General features: G+C 32.4%; 1 protein-coding gene across 4 annotated transcripts in view; it reads right to left on the reverse strand.

Annotated features, from left to right (window-relative positions):
* The window catches only part of LOC145295986 (heparan sulfate glucosamine 3-O-sulfotransferase 5-like), a 316,089-nt gene that overhangs the window by 91,076 nt on the left and 204,307 nt on the right, over positions 1-20,706 (reverse strand). The window contains exon 1 of one of the 4 annotated variants that reach the window (XM_080141932.1): positions 18,583-18,851. The exons of the other annotated variants lie outside the window; for them this stretch is intronic. The gene's annotated coding sequence lies outside the window, so the exon portion shown is untranslated. Of the gene's footprint in view, positions 1-18,582; positions 18,852-20,706 lie in introns of those variants that run through there. 4 annotated transcript variants of the gene reach the window in all.

Raw genomic sequence — 20,706 nt, forward strand, 5'->3', positions numbered from 1 at the left:
GCCTAATGCACTCATTCTAATCAACGGCTATAACTTTTTCCTTTTTCAAACTAAACATTTAGTCTGAATATATGTATAGATATCTATTTATTAAAGGAAAACCTTTTTTCGCTCTATCCATAAAATCATATCTTTTAATTCTTATTTTTTACATATCTAATACCATATTAGGGAGGCAAAGATGTACTTAGCATTGATTATGTTAGACACATTCTGTAATTTTGTAGTCTTAAACCTTTGACGCACAGCGGGCGTTTCCCGGTTATAATGAGGCCCCTCCCCCGTGCACTCCAAGCTTGTAACTTCTTAATAACATTTCTATACTTGTTTTCTTTTTCTTTCCATTATATCCAAGTTACAAATCAAATAGAGTAAAATGACGTATTTACAAATAAGGACTCGTGTTTTATTATCCTTTTGCCACTTAAGAATATTGGAACGAACCCTTCCAGCAATGTTCTCAAGTGGTAGAAGAATTATAAAACACGGGTTCTTATTTATTGATGGGGCTCGTTTATCACACTGATAAACACACACACACACACACACACACACACACACACACACACACACACACACAAGATTGGTTGCATTGTAAAGGGGGTGTAAAATTTCTGTGGCCAACTTAATCACCGCATACGAACCTTATTGGACATCTCGAAGCAATATTAGACCGAAGTCTTAAAAAAAAGAAAGATTGAAAGCAAAGCATGAGAAATCATGTCGATAGGCAAAACTTTAAGAAATGCTGCATGAAACCTGACAAGAAATCCCAAAATACAATGTTTATGAACTGACCACTAACGTATGGAAAATAGGTCTTGCATTACGAATACAAAAAAAAAAAAAAGATGGCAATAACTATTAGTATTTTATTTTAATAATTTCATTAAATGATTAATATTTAAATAAAATATAAATATATAGGCCTACGATGTCATTATATATATATATATATATATATATATATATATATATATATATATATATATATATATATATGTATATAGTAATTTATAAAATATATATGGCTATTAAGCTACACTGAATATTCTGCGTTTCATCCACTGTAGGATTCGTCAGGCTTATGCGCGAATTCTGTGGTTGCTTCTTGTTTTTATATATGTTGAGGATTTCTAGTTAGCCAATCAGCTTTTTAGTATCCACCGCGCCCCTTCCTATCAGCCAATGGGCATGCATTTTATCGAACAAAGGATCTGTTTTTGAACTAGGTTAGTGGTTTTAGGTAGATCTTTTCCCTTCTTTTTATATATATATATATAAATATACCTATGTGTACACACATACATGCACATATATATACATATATATATATATGTGTGTGTGATCGTTTATGTATATTCATGTTTATTTAATTTATTTATTTGTTTGTTTTCTATTTTTATTGTTAGTTTTAACGCTATTTTGTATCGCTATCCTAGAGTAAGTTTTATTTTGTGAACACAGTTGGTTGCTATTTCTCGTCTACAGTTTAAACTTCCTGGACGTCACGTTAAACTTAGATAAAAACGCATATGAACCATTCTTAAAAGATAACGCTACTCCAATTTACGTAAACCCTAAGTCCAACCACCCACCATCAATTATAAAACACATTCCTAACTCGATCGTAAGTAGACTCAGTAATAACTCAAGCGATGAAAATGCATTTAACAGGTCAACCAATATCTATGAAACAGTCCTAAAAAATAGTGGATACAAAAATATCGATATCAAATATAAGCAACAAAACACCAACAGCTATAATAAAATTTAAAATAGAAGAAAAAGAACTATAATTTGGTATACGGCCCCATACAATCAAATGTTAAAACAAAACTTAGCAAGAAATTTCTAGATCTTATTGAAAAACACCTTCCCTCAACCAACCCCTTACACAAAGTCTTCAATAAAAATACCTTGAAGTTATCTTACAGTTGTTGCGAAAATTTAGAGATGATAATTAAAGCACATAATAACAAAATACTAAATGAAAACAATGTAAAAAACAACAAAATAAAAAATAAAAAAGTAGACACCATAACAGAAATAAAACCAACACTAGCAGAAATAATAATAATAATAATAATAATAATAATAATAATAATAATAATAATAATAATAATAACAATAACAAAAATAATAATAATAATAATAATAATAACAAACCAACCCCGGACAAGAACAACCATACCATAAATAAAAATACTAATAACGAACAAGATAAATGTAATTGTAGACACAGCACACTCTGCCCAGTCCAAAATAAATGTCTAACAAAAAGTGTAGTTTATCAAGCAACAATATTTGCGAAAGAAAACCCGAATAACAAGAAATATTACATAGGCATGACTTCCTTAGATTTCAAAACCCGATACTATGACCACAAAAGTACATTAAAAAATAAAAAAAACACCGTATAAAAACAACACTAGTGAATAAATACTGGGAACTCAAAGAAAGCGGACATTCGCCGGTAGTCGAATGGAAAATAATGAGACAAGCTACCACGTGCAGACATTTAGACGACCCATGTAAATTATGCCTCCATGAAAAATTTGCTATCTTGTACTTTAAAGAACCTCAAAATCTATTAAACTGTAGACGAGAAATAGCAACCAACTGTGTTCACAAAATAAAACTTACTCTAGGATAGCGATACAAAATAGCGTTAAAACTAACAATAAAAATAGAAAACAAACAAATAAATAAATTAAATAAACATGAATATACATAAACGATCACACACACACACACACACACACACACACACACACACACATATATATATATATATATATGTGTGCATGTATGTGTGTACACAGGTAAATTTATATATATAAAATGAAAATAAAAAAGGAGGGAAAAGATCTACCTAAAACCACTAACCTAGTTCAAAAACAGATCCTTTGTTCGATAAAATGCATAATGCATGCCCATTGGCTGATAGGTAGGGGCGCAGTGGATACTAGAAAGCTGATTGGCTAACTAGAAATCCTCAACATATATAAAAACAAGAAGCAACCACAGAATTCGCGCATAAGCCTGACGAATCCTACAGTGGATGAAACGCAGAATATTCAGTGTAGCTTAATCGCCATATTTTATAAATTACTAACTAGCTCTACCTACGTATTGAGCACTTTTGAAGTAAATACTTTAAGTTTACGCATAAATCTATACTTCCGTATATTAAATTTATGTAAGTAAATGAAGTAGTTATATTATATATGTATATATATATATATATATATATATATATATATATATATATATATATATATATAGTAAAAGATGTATAATTTTAATGTATACATTAAAGAAAGTTATTTAAAAAATACTACATTTATATATCTATAAAAGTCAGAATGTGTGGGTGAGGACATTTCTAAACCTATATGCTCAACGAATTCTTTGATCTACGTGCATGAAATTTGCTATATAGGGTATTCAGACATGTGGAAAAGATTTTAATCGGTTTTCATTGAGAAAAAAGAGCTAAGGGGTAAAAATTGAAAAATTGGTCCGTGAGGGTCATCGGATTTGTATCTGTTTGTCAATTATTTCATGAGATTTGAAAGCACTTTTAAAGAAACGTGTCAAGCTGGTCTAATGGTTATCGACATTGACTCACCGTCTTTAGATTTTAGTTTCGATCTCAGCTCGAGTATTTTTTACTTACAAGAAGTGAACTGTTTAGAAAAAACAATACTCGCACGCACATGCTTCAGTTTATTTCGTGTTTTTTTTTAAACTTTTAAACTTTTTAAAAAGAATTAAATGTTACGTTCAATAACGAGCAACGCCAGGTACATCTTCTAGTCTGTACATCTATAAAGTTAGAACGTGTGTGTGAGGAAACTTCTCAACCTATATACTCAACGATTTTTTTATCTACTTGAACTTTGGTATATAGGGAATTTAGACATGTGAAAAACTTTTTAATCTGTTTTTACTCGGAAAAAGGGTTGCTAAGGGGTCTAAAAGGAAAACTTTGTACGTGGGAAGTAACCTGACTTTTATCTGTTTTCTAACTGTTTCATGACTGCGCATGCGTGGTCCTGAAACATTACAGCTTTCTTATGTTAAGTACCAGTTCGTTTGAAAATACTCTTTAAAAGTCACATCAAGCTGATGTAATGGTTATCGTACTTGACTAACTACCTTTAGGTTATGATTTCCATCTCAGCTCGAGTATTTTTTTGCATACAAGAACTGAACAGTTTAGAAAAAACATAATACTCGCATGTACATATCTCAGTTTCTTTCCATTTTTTAAAAGGAATTTAACGTTACGTTTAGTATCCACTTTATTTCTGTTTATAATAAATAAGAAATCTGCATTAATTAAAATATAATATTTATGCGTATTTTACACCCGAGCAACGCAGGGCAGCCTGCTAGTATATCTATAAAAATGAGTATATATATATATATATATATATATATATATATGTGTGTGTGTGTGTATGTGTGTGTGTGTGTGTGAGGACAATTCTCAACCTATATAATCAACGAATTTTGGATCTACAGACTTGAACTTTGGTATATAAGGTATTTAGACATGTGGGAAACTTTTTAATCTGTTTTCATTCGAAAAAAAAAACGGCTGCTAAGGAGTCTAAATGGAAAACTTGATACGAGGGGGTTCATCGGATTTTTATCGGTTTGCCCACGGTTTCATCAATACGCATGCATGAATGATTCACATGACAGATTATTATGGTAAGAATAAGCATGTTTGAAAACAGTTTTTAAAGAACGTGTCAAGTTGGTCTAATGGTTATCATACTTGACTCACTGTCTTTAGGTTTTGGTTTCGATCTTAGCTCGAGAATTTCTTTTCTATTTACAAGAAGTGGACTGTTTTAAAAAAAAATCAATACTCGCACGCACATTTCTCAGTTTCTTCCTGTTTTTTTTACTTCTTTTTTTTTTTAAAGAAAATTAACGTTACGTATATTATTCGGTAACTCTGGGTACATCTAGTTTGTAAATGAAAATAATCAAATAAAAAGAGCATATATGCCGTTAGTAAACAATTTCAATACCACAAGTGTATTTATTGGCACATTCATATTATTTTATTGGTTGTAGTGTACGTCTTACACACGTTTCGTTGAATGGTATAGATTTACCAAACCACTCCTCAGATCTCTCTCTCTCTCTCTCTATATATATATATATATATATATATATATATATATATATATATATATATATATATATATATATATATATATAAGAATACAGTTCAGTTTATATATATATATGATTAAAAATAGATATGGTGGTATGATGTTATTAGAAAGATAAAAGACATTCCATTTAAATTTCGATTACCTTTAAACATAGAATATTTAAGATGTATTGGCGACATCCTCATTCCCCCCCCCCGAAGGTACATAGATAGAAGAACTAAAAAACAGATTAAACACAGTTGGACCCTAAATAAAATTTACCCACGAAACAGAACAAAACATCTCTCTTGTAGACAATCTCATAAAATCAGAAAATAATTTACTGTTTAAAGTACATCGCAAAAAAGAAAAAAAAACGACTTCATACACTTTATTCACACTTATTATACCAGAACAAAAACTGGCATGATAATCAGTTTCTTCAGGATTTCTAGCCCTCAATATCTCGAAGAAGAAACCCAACATATAACTAATTAAAATTATTACAATATCTCATATATTTCATATCAAATGCGTGCCATAAAATATTTCCCAATATAAATAGGAAGAAACATGATACACCCAATACTTCCCTATGAAACAGATATTTTCTCGTGCGCAACCATACCAACAATACAACAATGTGTAACACCTTGAACAAACTAAGTATACACACGATACAAACAACGTCATTAACTATAAATCAAACATAAAAAAAAACAACAAAGCACTATTTCAAAACACCCACATCCGACGCCGGCATATACAGTATTCCCTGTAATGACTGCCATTAAGTGTGTATAGGTGAACGCAACACTAATTAAGAAAAAACTCGCAGAACACAAAAGCGATATAAAATATGGCAACCTCCTAAATGCACTTTTCCCCACGTCTAACAGGAAAATCTCTTTTATTTTCACAAAAGCTAAAATAATTAAATTAAGTCCGACAGAGACTCCTCGAATCGACGCTCACTCTAGATACCGACACAATAAGACATAGAAACGGTTTTTTTATAATTTATCTCCAATCAGCAACATCATCAACATCAGCAACAATAATCAAGGAACAGAACATAAATGTATATTTGTGCATGCGAACAAGAGCACTTTAAGCGAACTTTAACCTGCCCAGTTCCAATATTTTTTCAATTCTGCAGCTAACGAGTTTTACCGGCTAAAAACAAAATCGAATTTGTTCAACACGTCCAAGTCCTCTATATATCAAGTTTCAACCAAAATTGTAATTGTAAACCAATTTTTCCCACACGTCTCACAGCAGAATTAAATTTGCACATCGTAAAGCCCTACGAAGACTCCTTGAGTCGGTGTTCATTCTAGATTCCGACAGTATAAAACAGAGAAACGGCTTCTGTAATTTATCTCTCATCATTAGCAATTTAATAATCAAGGGACAGAACATAAAGTTTAGAAATTGATTAGTTAATCCAAACTTTTTGAAATCACTTTTCCCAATGTACACAAAAAAATGTATGGAAAACATAGCTTTTCCACACACATTATAAGTTTTTCATGCATTTTATTTGATTTTACTCCATCATTTTTATCATCCTGAAGAAGTTCCTCGAAAATAGGGTCGAAATGTTGATATTTTTCTAATGCTTTAGGCTTTTCTTTTCTCGTTCTCATATATTAGTGGCCTGGCGAAGCAGCAAAACTGACGCTGTATGTCAGGACATTATATATATATATATATATATATATATATATATATATATATACGAATGTAGGCAAATTTGGGCAGATTTTATTGGTTTGAGAATATAGGTTCTTTTTTACCAATTGTCATAAAATTTTAACCATACAATAGTATCAAATAAATTAGGTTTATGATCTTTGAAGGTGAATCTAGGAATACCCGGAGAAATCATTTCAGTGAAGTTATGAATGTTCATAGAAGTCAGTAAAAGTTTAGCTTCAGAATTAATGGAATCTAAAGTCTTAGGAGGGACTATTTTATAAGATTTATTAAGTTCTTTATACAAAAGTTTTTTATATGTAGGATAGTCAAGTTTATAATAATTTTTTGTCTTATCAGCAGGGACGAATATATGTTTATTCTTTTTAACTTTATAATCCGGTTACTCCAAACATAAATAATTTTTTCCGAAAATTTTATTTTATTCTTATTTTATTATACTTTATATTATATATTATATTTTATATTTTATTTTTTATTATATTTTATTTTTTTATTTATTTATTCATTCTTTATTTTCTATATATTTATTATATTTATTTATTTATTTATTTATTCTTTATTTTCTATTTATTTATTATATATTTATTTATTTATTTTTATTTTCCTTTTATTTTCCTTTTAGTGTCGTTTAACAACTCTTGCTGACATTTTTTAAGTGATGACCTGTACATTTCAGTTGACCTATATTATTTTGCCCTATATATATTTTCGCTCCTTTAACATTTCCTGTCTTGGTCATTTTGACTTTTGTTTCCCTTTATTTTATATTTAAATTTATCATTTTTTTCTCTCCTTTCTCTTCCCAGATCTTTTTTATTTATAGTTATGTCTCGGAAGTAGAGTGAAAAGCACATCTTATTTTTCTTTTATTAATATTATTTTTTCCTTGTACACATTTTTGTGAATTATTCAATGGATTTCTGCCTTTGAATTATTATGGACCATCTTCTTCCAATTAAGGGATTTCTTTGGATTTTACTTGTACAAATGGGAATTCTTTTAACTTTCTTGAAGTTTTACATTTGGATTTTACCGTCACTGGATTTTTTATCTTCCACCAGACTATCCATTTATGTGTAATCACCTTTTTTTTACCATATTCCCTCTGCTTAACTTATTTTGTTTCCAAGTAAGATCTTTGACTTACTTGTTGTTTCATCAAATACTTCTGCATGCAAAATCCGATCCCACATTTTGCTAATTCCTACCCTCTGATGAGAATGAGAGTATTTCTTTGAAACTCCGCGGATTAAGGACTATCCATTTATCTAGTGTTTCCTTTTCAGATTAAATATGTTTTTAACTCATTTCAAAGTGTTTTTTAACATATTTTATTAACTGTTTGCTCATATATATATATATATATATATATATATGTGTGTGTGTGTGTGTGTGTGTGTGTGTTCGTGTGTGCGCGCACGCGCGTGCGTGCAACCTATTTTTTTTAGAAAATTCTCAATGTTTCGTCCCCATTTTACATTAAAGACAGTAATAAGGATGCCTGAGGAAAATAAAATATACCAAAGATGAGAGGAGAATCCATAAACGTTAGATGATTATATATTATGTGTGTATATAAAATTTAACAAATGAAGACTCGAAAAGCTAATGTCCTAATTGTGTAGTGGCTATGTAACATTTGCCCAATAGATCGCACATTAATGGAATCATCCATTACCTACAGCCTGTTTTTGGCACCTTTTTACGGCTATAAAATGTTTCAATTTTAGTCATTTGTTTTCCTAGTTTTGCATATGAATTACAAAATATCTGATATTTCCTCAAAACCTCTGGCTTTGATGGAGAGGAGACTAAAACTTGCTATGTTTTCAAATAATCTAAAATAACAGCAAGGGAGACTTGATTCAAACTATTTCTCATTATGTTATATGTTATATAACTATATATACTATATGATCTCTACTATCATATAAAAGTCACTTTGTGCGTGTGTGAGAGTTCCTTCCATATAGGTTCCGAAACGGCTGATCCTATCTTTTGTAAATTACACACAAAGGTAAGTTATATGTCTGGCAGTGTTCTTAGATATGTTTTATACAGAAATCCAATCATGAAAAAAAATTTTTTTCTTATAAATAAAAAAAGAATTTGAAAGAGGGAAATATTTTAGGTTTCATCGGCAAGGGAGATAAAATCTCAACAAATAATTTCTTCTTAGAAAAACACAGATTTGCTGACATCTGGAAATATAGCTCGGTGGTAGAGCATTCGACTATTGATCTGAATGATACTGTGTTCAAGTCCTGGTGTATTTCACCATTGTATTTTTTTTTATTATTATTAATGAATTCAATTGACGTTAAAAGAGAAGGTACCATTTAAAATCGCCTGCAAATATTTATGTAGTTTTGTCCCATAGAACGAAAGATATGAGCTTTTCAATATTCAATTCGGCTATGAGAATATATATATATATATATATATATATATATATATATATATATATATATATATATTCTTTTCCTTTACCCCCCATATATATATGCGCGTGTGTGTATGTGGAAAAAAGGAAAAGAAAACCTGTGGCCTTTTTCTAAAAAATTCTTAACGTTTCGTCCCCATTTTCGATAAACAGAATGATAAGGATGATTGCGGAAAATAAAATATACCAAAGATAAGAGGAGAACCCTATGAAAAGCGATATAGTTATATATTTTATGAACATACAGGGAAAGCGATTAAAAATGTAAACGGGGAAAGCATGTTTAACCCTTAAGTGGGGACACGTAGGTAAAAAATGGAAACTTAATAACATGATCAGAATTTAACAAATGAAGTCTCGTTGGAAAGCTAATGTCCTGAATTATGTAGTGGGCTATGCGACATTTGCCTTTAAGACCGCACATTAAAGGGATCATCCATCACCCAAAGCTTATTTTTGGCACCTTTTACAGCTATAAACTCATAGTCCGCAAGGAGCCGTGGCGCAGTAGTTAGAGTACTGCGAAAAATCAATTGTAAAAGTGATATTCTCCTGAATGTTAAAGGTTCAATCCTCAGTGTAGACGATCGAAAAAATAGATTGGCGAATTACTTAGGACCTCTGTTTAGTCATGACTGACGAAACAAGAGCACGCTACCCCCGTGAAATAAATAAAAGATTCTGCTCGAAATTCTGTCCAAATTCCCGAGTTCGACAGAAACATTCCCGAGTTCGACAAGATACACTTGAAGAAGGTCTGAGGTTATATCGACCGAAACGTTGTGAAAATCACACTCAAGATGAGAACAGTAGTCCGATGAATAATAATACAAAATCATAGTCATTTGTTTTCCTAGTTTTGCATATGAATTGCAAAATATATGATATTTCCGCAAAAACCTATGACCTTAGTAGACAGGAGACTAAAACTTGCTGCTATTGTCTCAAATGACTTGAAATAACAATAATATTCCAAATATTTCTCATATGTTATATGCTATATAATTATATATACTATGTTATATAATTATATATACTATGTTATATAATTATATATTAATGTTATATAATTATATATACTATATAATCTCTACTATCATATAAAAGTCACTTTGTGTGTGTATGTGTAAGTTCCTTCCATATAAGTTTCGAAATTTCACACAAAAATAATTTATATGCCTGACAGTGTTCTTAGATATGTTTTGTACAGAAATTCGTCCGATAAGTCTGATCCCTAAAAAAAATCTTTCTTTGTTATAGATAAAGAATTTTTGCAGGGAAATATTTTAAGTTTCACCGTTAATGGAGATAATAAAATCTCAACAAATAATTTCTTCTTAGAAAAAAAACAAACAAACAAACAAACAAAAAAAAAACAAAACAGATTTGACATCTGGAAAATACGCTGAGTGGTAGAGCATTCGACGCTAGATCGAACGATCCAGTAATTTTATTTTAATTTTTCTTATTAATTAACAATAGAAGAAAAGGCCACGGATCATTTCTTTGTTTGCATATTTTAAAACTAAATATTAATACGAAGTGAGTTTTTAGGACATTCATCGTCAAGCCCAAGTATTAGCTGACGTGATATAGTAAACAAACACAGACGGAATTTGATGAACTACATTATTATTTATTTATTTACTTATATTTTTTGCGAATTAGTCCATCGGGACAATTATTCCTCGTAATATATAATATCCAATATAGGATGTATTCTATAATAATACATACAATCTGCATAAATTAAAATATTATGTTCAAGCGTATTTTACGACCGTCAAGCTAGTGATATATATATATATATATATATATATATATATATATATATATATATATATTCGATATATAATTTCGATAACTGATGGACTTAGAGAGTTTACTTCTAGAGATAACTTTATAAAGATATACACACACACACACACATATATATTTAGTGGAGATGGTAATTAATAAAAACTGAAGAAAGTGCTCAATACTGTTGTAGAGCAAATATGCGTTTTATTTTTTATTACCGTATCTTTCTGTTAAGTTACATTATTGTTTCGGCTACTCGGCCGTTTTTTGACATCATTCACTCTTTCACTCTTTCATCCCAAAATAGCGAACATTTCCGTAAAATTCTGAGGACGCTACAGACGGCCAAAAAAACGGCCGAGTAGCCGAAACAATAATGTAACTTAACAGAAAGATACGGTAATAAAACGTATATATATATATATATATATATATATATATATATATATATATATATATATATATATATATATATTTGAAGCATTTGTCTTTGAGAGCAGAGGTTTTCTAATTGTAACTCTTCCATAAAATTCAGATTTGTGAAGCCGTATGCGTGGGGTGCTAGCATGCTTGAATCAATATGCGCATATGAGCCGGTATAATCGCCTCCTTGGGGGCAGGGGGCGTCGATGTGTGTATGTATCTGTGTATGTGCGCATCCATGCCTACGCACGCGCACCCAATCTTAGCACCTTACAGAAAATTTGACGTAAGCGAGAGCAACACGGGTGTCTATGCATGCAGGAGCACATGTGTACATATATTTGCACGCCAGGGCGGGGATGTATGTGTACCTGTGACCGTTTCTTTTAAGTATATATGTGTGTACGTGCGCATGTGTGTACCCGTGGCTGCGACTGCTAGCTAATCCTATCCAAACAATTAACAACAAAATAAAAACTAAAAATAAATAAACTAAATTATAGCCCCCCTGCCCGCCTCCAAACCTAAGCGAACACCCAACGGGTCAAGACATACTTACCAAGAAATCATCTCACCAACGAGACGCTAAAAACTTTAACACTAAGACTTGAATTTTAAAGTAACCCCCCTCCTTCCACCCCCCATACATTCCCCTTCCCCTCATGTATCCCTATGCCCGCAGCCACATCAAGAATGAACTTCCCAGACCCTCCCCTACAAGTTCCTTAAACCCCAAAACTAAAACATTATCGACATACCAAGCGCCCCCAACTTCCCCCCTTGTTCCCTTCCTCTCTCTCTTCTTCCGCCCTCCTCGTAACCCCCCTGACCTGATTCACTCTTTCACTCTATCATCCCAAAATAGCGAACATTTCTGTAAAAGTCTGAGGACGCTACAGACGGCTCAAAAAAACGGCCGAGTAGCCGAAACAATAATGTAACTTAACAGAAAGATACGGTAATAAAAAATAAAACGTTATATATATATATATATATATATATATATATATATAGATAGATAGATAGATAGATAGATAGATAGATATAGATATAAATATATAGATATAGATATATAGATATCTTTGAAACATTTGTCTTTGAGAGCAGAGGTTTTCTAATTGTAACTCTTCCATAAAATTCAGATTTGTGCAGCTCTCAACGAACAGAAATGTTTGTTGAGCTCTGCAGTGATTTTAGGAGCCGTGGTCTTGCGATCTTCTCTAACAATTCGCTTAATAGTCCGACGGGCTCTTTCAGACATCTTAATCTTTCAGCCAGACTTGTGCTTCTCTGAGGACGTTTTTCCTTTCATTTTAAAGCAGTCATTACTTTAGAGACAGTGCTTCTTGAAACGCTCAGCATTCGTGCAGTTTCTGATACACTAGCATCTGCCATACAAGCTCCAACAATTTGGCCTCTTTGAAAGTCCATAAGGTTTGCCATTTTTATAGGAATAGCTTTTGATATCTTTAAACATCTCTAAAAGAAATTAATTTTAATTAAGCATGTCATATGACATAAATAATAAACGAAAAAGCATTAAAATATGTCAAGATCTGATTGTTTAAAACACGTTCAAAAATTGATATAAAAAAAATTATAGATATTTCTCTTATTTTGTCCAACCCCTGTATATGTTCAGGGCTGATAGAATTACTTCCTCTAACATAACTGTTTTGCAACAATTTTATATTCCTATTTAAATATTTAAATCAAGATATAATGCTACTAAACCTTATGTCTAGAATTAGTTTAATTTGACCAATAAACATAGTTTTTATTCTAGAAAATATCCCAAACTTGAGCTTAAGGAGTCTTAAGAAATGTAAATTCAGAAAATCCTGTTTAATTGGTGTGCAATGAGTATAGATTACAGTTAATACAAACCAGAAATTTTTGAATATTCAAATTAGATGTGATGCCCATAGTATGACCCCTAAATTTTATTTAAAATATTCAGAGTAAACTGAAATTTAAGGAATATTTGTTAATTGATATTTTAATACAGTTTGTGAAAATTTCACAAAAAATCGGATGTATCTGAATTTTTACAAGATGTTCCACCTCAATATTACGCTAATCGTCTGAACTCAATTAAACTAAATATATCCCACATTTGGACCTCTTAAGATTAGCAGGTGAATTTAAAAATTCATCACAATCGGTTAATTCAGGAGTAAATACTGTATATAAAACCATAAAGGTAAATATAACTTTATAAAGGTACACACACACACACACACACACACATATATATATATTCAATTTGTCTTTACATAGGCATTACATAATTTGTTGCTACACAACCATGAGTATGCTTCGATCTTCTAGTGTTTAGCAACTAGAGACTTCTTGCCTGAAGAGGTCTCTAGTTGCTAAACACTAGAAGATCGAAACATGCTCATGTAGCAACAAATTACTGCTTATGTAAAGACAAATTGAAAATGTAACTTGCTCTACTTCCGTACTGAGCACTCTCGTATTAACCTCGTTATATTTCATTGGTTACCCTACTTTTGAGAAATAGCAACTTCAAATTATAAATATATATGCACACACATATACATATATACACACACACACACACACATATATATACATACACATATATAAGTACGTGCATTTATATAAGTACATGTGTATATATATATATATATATATATAAGTACGTGTATATATATATATTTGTAGTCATCGACATACAGTCCTGTTTCGTTGTATCACAACTCATCAGTGCCGCTAGACTAGCATCTCTCCCAAGCCAAGGATTGAACTTAGAACCGGCAGTTCTCCCACTCGACCATGGAATCGACGCCCGTAAATAACTCGTCGGAATGTCTATTTAAATAGACACCCGCCATGAAAAAGGATTTCCATGAACTTATCTAATTCGCTTTAGACAGTATTCACTGACTTAGATTTTTAGTCTCTGAACTGTGAAAAAGTGACTTTATACCAAACTAAGTAGCCATGAAAGACATTTTAAGATATCCAGAAATAAACATATACTTGACCTTATTTCAGGAATATGATTAATTGCGCTGAACCTCGCGGTTTTCAATTTGGTGATTTGTTTCGTGATAAACCCGCATCGTCATTGGCGTGTTTTGTTTATTTTTTATTTATTTTACTTTTGATTTCTTATTCAGCCAAAAAAACTCAACCCTTAAGAACAGTGTTGAAATTATTTCAGAAAAAAAAACACCGATAGATATTCATAATATAAATGCATCCAATTTGCGTTCTCAGCAATAAAAATTCGATGACTGATGGACTTAAAGCGTTTACTTCTAGAGATAATTTTATAAAGATACACACACACATATATACACACACAGATACACACACATATATATATATAACTACTTCATTTACTCACATAAAATTAATATACGAAAGTATAAATTTATGCGTAAACTTAAAGTATTTACTTTAAAAGTGCTCAATATGTATGTAGAGCTAGTTAGTAAGTTATAAAATATATATGGCGATTAAGCTACACTGAATATTCCGCGTTTCATCCACTCTAGGATTCTTCAGGCTTATGCGCATAAGCCTGAAGAATCATAGATTGGATGAAACGCGGAATATTCAGTGTAGCTTAATCGCCATATATATTTTATAACTTACTATATATATATATATATATATATATATATATATATATACAGAAGCCTGTGTAGTTATACGAGAAAGAAAGATACGTCATCGACAATCAGTCCTGTGGAGTTTAGACAATTTGGAAGCTAGGTGAGCTTTTTCTTTTGATAGTATGAGACATGATTTTGTGCAGTCCTAGGTGGTCCACATTCCAGTTTTTATCATCTCGCATTTTGAGAAATAGTTTATTTATAATCATACTAGCGGGTGTACCCGGCGTTGCCCGGGTGTTTGTAGGTGTGTGTGGTGTTAAATAAAAAAGAGCCCGGGGGTAGGATCGAACCCAAAGCCCTGAGGCAAAGTTTGAAAATAAAATCGGCCAGCCAGAATGTGTTAGTGAAAGATGTTTGAATTTATTTAAGTAATAACCAAATTGACAGGTGCGCGCCCGAAAGTCGTCGAACGTTACGACGACAACGACGACGTCAATGACCAGGTTTGTTTGCTATAAGAGAAGTAAAAAAAGAAAACAACGTTAAAACTTAAGCGGAAAAAAACACAAAAAAAACTAACGTAAGGCAAACGAACGATGAAAACAGAAAACGAATACGTGAAAAATGGCTTATATAAGCCTGTTTCGATATTAAACTTAAAAAAATCGGTGTTTTTGGGTGTGTAGTCGGGGGTGGATAAGCGAAGTAAAAAAAAACAGAAAACGAACGTTACGTGAAAAATGGCTTAATTAACACTGGTTCAATATTTAAATTTAAAAAATCGAAAAAAAAGAAGACATTTCACACAACGATTCGAACCCAAAAAGTTTAGATAATGAACCAACGCGCTAATCGACTGACCTAACGCGACGTACATGAAATTTGTTCAGTTTTTCAACTATGTAAAGTAAATCAGGTCATGACGTCATCTGGCGCATGCGTAGAACCGCTCGTTGTCACGAGAATACCGTTTTTGTAGACCACCCCCTGTCGAAAATTTTCGATTTCGGGGTGAAAAAAATGAACGTTTTTGGCCAATTTTTCGAACGAAGGATGGGGCTTCGATATGATACCAAGTTTGTGAATTTCCGTCGTGTCTGTCGAAAGTTTTTAGCAGGCACACAAACACACACACATACATTCATACATTTTCGCTTTTATCTATATAGATGAGGCTTTCTTACGCTGAAATATCGACAAACCTGCTCAGGAATTTTTGTGGGTTAGGGTGCAGTTATTCTTGTGTGCTAGCTTTTCAATCCATACCTTTCGTCCTTGTGTCACATTTTCTTGTTGCTGGGTGGAAAAATATTAGAGATACGTGCAGGAATAGTAAAATGCTATTACGAATTTGACCGTGATGACTGTTACAAGCCGCTGAAAATGCAATTTTAAACTTAACCGTTACAAAACAGTGAAAATGCTATTTGAAACTTAACTGTTAAAAACCGATGAAAATGCTATATTTTTTTACAAAGTAGTCACCACTTATCAAGTTCTTGAGGCCACTCGAGGATAAGGCTTATTGAGTGTAGAATAGTCAATGGAAAAATATCGTAGTAATCGTGAGTAGTGGAAATTTGGTAAATCGGATTACTGAAGGGGAGGGCTCCTCAAGAATTTTTTACGTTGAACTTGAAGACGACCATGTTGTAGTCACTTGAAAAGCAGGAAAACGGAATAGAGTTTCATAGGCGTGCAGTTCAAAGAAACAAGTTTTGTTCACGGAATCTACATTTAAGGTTTGGGCACAGATAAAAGGTGTGGGGAAATTATTGATAGTGGTTTCGGCTAGACGAGTGCTTTTCATAAAAAGTCAGGACAGCGAGGACCATAGATTGGAGTTGAGACGTGCGCTTGCCATGAAAATAACGATAAAGCAGATAAAAAACACACAACATCTCTTCTGTGAGAAAGAGGTTGCAGGGAAGAGAAAAGGGCATCCCCTACGAGGCTACGAAGTCTATTTTGAACTCTATCAAGGTAAGATAAGTCCTTTCTAGCATCTCCTGCCCAGATGTGGCAACAGTACTCCATTTTTTAATGTACTTGGCTATTATACATGTAGAGGATTGCATCAGCAGTGAGATATCTACTGGAGCAGTAGAATGACCCTACCATTTCCCCAGCAGCCTAGGCAAAGGATTTCATGTACGTGTTCCATTTAAGATCAGAATCCAAAAGCTTGTCAAAACAAGGAGCCCCCCAAGACGAGAGCTATTCATTTCAATTGATGCCAGATGGGGTTCAGAGCGTTGATGATGGAAAAATAGAAGCTTGGTTTTAGATGCATTAAAATTAACCAGCCACCTCTTCCCTCATTGTACCACGTGATCAACGTCAGAGGAGAAAGAATCCGAGAGAACTTGGTCGTTTATGGCCTTTGAAGTGTTGCCGTAGATGGTAGTGTCGTCAGCATTAATGTCTACGAATGATCTTAAGATGTGATTTGGGAGATCATTGATGTAGATCAGGAAGAGAGTTGGGCCCCGGATGGATCCCTGAGGGACTCCAGCATTAATATTGTTAGCTTCTGATTTCTTCCCATCAAACACTACTTTTATGAACGTATCAGAGAGAAATGCTTTAATGGTTGAAAAGACATTTTCAGCTACACGGTAGCAAAGGATTTTGTTAAGTAGACCTTTATGCCATACTCTATCAAAAGCCTTTGATATGTAAAGAGTAATTGCTCCATTTGAAACTTAACCGTCAAAAACCAAGGAATATGCAATTGGAAACTTAACCGTCAAAAACCGAGGAAAATGCAATTGGAAACTTAACCGTTACAAACCGAGAAAAATTCAATTTAAAACTTAACCGTTACAAATTGACGAAAATGCAATTTAAAACTTAACTGTCACAAACCGATAAAAATGCAATTTGAAACTAAACCGACGAAAATGCAATTGGAAACTTAACCGTTACAAATCTATGAAAATGCAATTGGAAACTTAACCGTTACAAATCTACGAAAATACAATTGGAAACTTAACCGTTACAAACTGACGAAAATGCAATTTGAAACTTAACCGTTACCAACCGATGAAAATGCAATTGGAAACTTAACCGTTACAAACCGATGAAAATGCAATTGGAAATTTAACCGTTAAAAACTGACGAAAATACAATTGGAAACGTAACCGTTACAAACTGACGAAAATGCAATTGGAAACTTAACCGTTACGAACCGATGAAGATGCAATTGGAAACGTAACGGTTACGAACCGATGAAAATGCAATTGGAAACGTAGCCGTTACAAACCGATAAAAATGCAATTAGAAACGTAACAGTTAAAAACTGACGAAAATACAATTGGAAACTTAACCGTGACAGACAAGCTGACAGATAATTTTATGAAAATTCTTAGGTACATCAAAATGTTTTTCTTTTAAAAAATTGGGAAAAGAAACATTTTACCGATTCCAGATAAGCGTTTCCTTTTCAGCAGACTTCAAACGAATTGATCAGTTCAAACATTTTTTTGTAATCACTGAATTTTCTTTTTTCCAGATTGTCGCAACTCTTGAAAAAGGAACTTGTGAAAATATTTACTTTCCAAAAACTGAACATTTTTATCTGAGCTTTGTTTTTCAAGTTTACGACGAACGTGACGAGGCGTGCGAAAAGGGTAAATGCTCTAATGGAAACTGTGTTCGGTTCTTGTAGTTTTGATACGTGAAAAAAAAAATAAATCGACGCAAAAAAAAAAAAAAGTGAGTCGATGTTTTTCGCGTTTAAAAACTCTTTGACGTCGATAATGGTGGACCCAACGTCACACATGAAAACAAGAAATTTTCTTTGGATGCGTCTATTGGATCTACGCGTTTAACACGGAATAATCTAAGACTAAGGGACGATTAGAAAACTGACGAGAATGCAATTTCGAATTTAAACGAGACAGATTGACGAAAATTCTATTTTAAACTTAAGCTTTCGATACACGCCATAATCACGGTTTTAAGCTTTACAAACAATACACGCCATAATCACGGTTTTCGTTAGATCACTGAAGTTAAACAACGCTGACGTGGTCAATATCAGATGGGTAACCAATTTGAAAATTCCAGGCGCTGTATGTAGGAGAATGTTGACACCTCCCCGCAAGAGTTGCAAAAACCTAACATCGTCATCTCTCCTTACGGGTTATACATGCGACTGAGGACCGCTTATGAATTTCATACTCCCATGGAACTTCCTGTTTTCGAGAAAGCCGATTAAACCCGGGTGCCGTTTTATTTATTTATTTATTTTTACAAACAAGCAAAAATACTATTTTAAATTTAAGTATAACGAACCGACGAAACTATTGTTTCAAACTTACGTGTGACGGGTTGATTAAAATATTATTTCAAAATTAAGCGTGGCACACTGATACAAATACTATTCATAACTTAAGCATAATGGATCGACGAAAATGGTATTTCAATTTTAAGAATGAAAAAGAAATGCTATTTTAAATTAAAACATGAAGAACCAACGAATAATTTATTTCAAACTTTAGGCTTGACGAACTGGTGAAAATACTGTTTAAACTTAAGCATGACTAACCAACTAAAATGGCTTATGTTTCTGAATTTTTAGATAGGGATTGAAAATTCGTATTATTTGAATTATTCTACTGTTCTCATCTTGAGTGTTATTTTCACAACGTTTTGGCCATGGGAGACATTAGCAGTAATAAATATCAATACTTTCTAATTTTTTTCATGTAAAACCAAGGGGAACAATTAAGCAGTGTTTCTGAATTTTTAGACGTGGATTGATAATTCGTATTATTTAGATTGTGCGGACTACTCTTATCATCTTAGTCGTTATTTTCACATAACACTCAGCATGAGAATAGTAGTCCAAATAATCAAAACAATACGAACGAAAATGTCATTTCAAATTTAAATGTGACAAAGTTTATCTTTTAAATGCGTGACATATTTAAAAAAAAAAAGAAGCAATTTTAAAATTATGCTTTTCTGGCATCTAAAATGACATTGCAAAATTCACAGCGAGTAACCGACGGCCAGAGCCTTTTGTAGAGCTGCCTGGACACGTCTAAAAATGGTGGAATTTACCGCAATGGCCGTCTTTTATCCTAGCCCGTCTTGTTTTTATTTCTTTCATATTTTCTCTTTAAATGATTGCTTTATAAAGCGCAGCTATAGAACAGGGGATAGTACAGAGTAAGGAAGGAGAGGAAAAGATAAGGGAAGAAAACTGGTGGAAATTATTTTCCATGTTGATGATGCAAAAATAGAGCAGTAATGTGTTAAAGTATTTAGTACATCAACATTTTCATGGATCAACTTGCTTTAATGTTCAGAGGTGCGGGATTAGCGTAATGGATATCGTTTCAAACAATGGAATTGACCATGCAGAGTTAAAATCCTATCAGATCATTTGTGCATGAATACTATTGGGAAATAGTGAACCCATAACAATCTCACACATTTCATTATATCTAAAATGAATTTTTTTATTCATTCATACGAATGTTATACTATGGATTGTCCCCCCACCCCTCGAGACAAGACCATGGGCAATTTAAAG

Source organism: Euprymna scolopes, chromosome 16 (assembly GCF_053919585.1).
Source record: "Euprymna scolopes isolate OS-2025 chromosome 16, ASM5391958v1, whole genome shotgun sequence".
Classification (NCBI taxonomy): Eukaryota; Metazoa; Mollusca; class Cephalopoda; order Sepiida; family Sepiolidae; genus Euprymna; species Euprymna scolopes.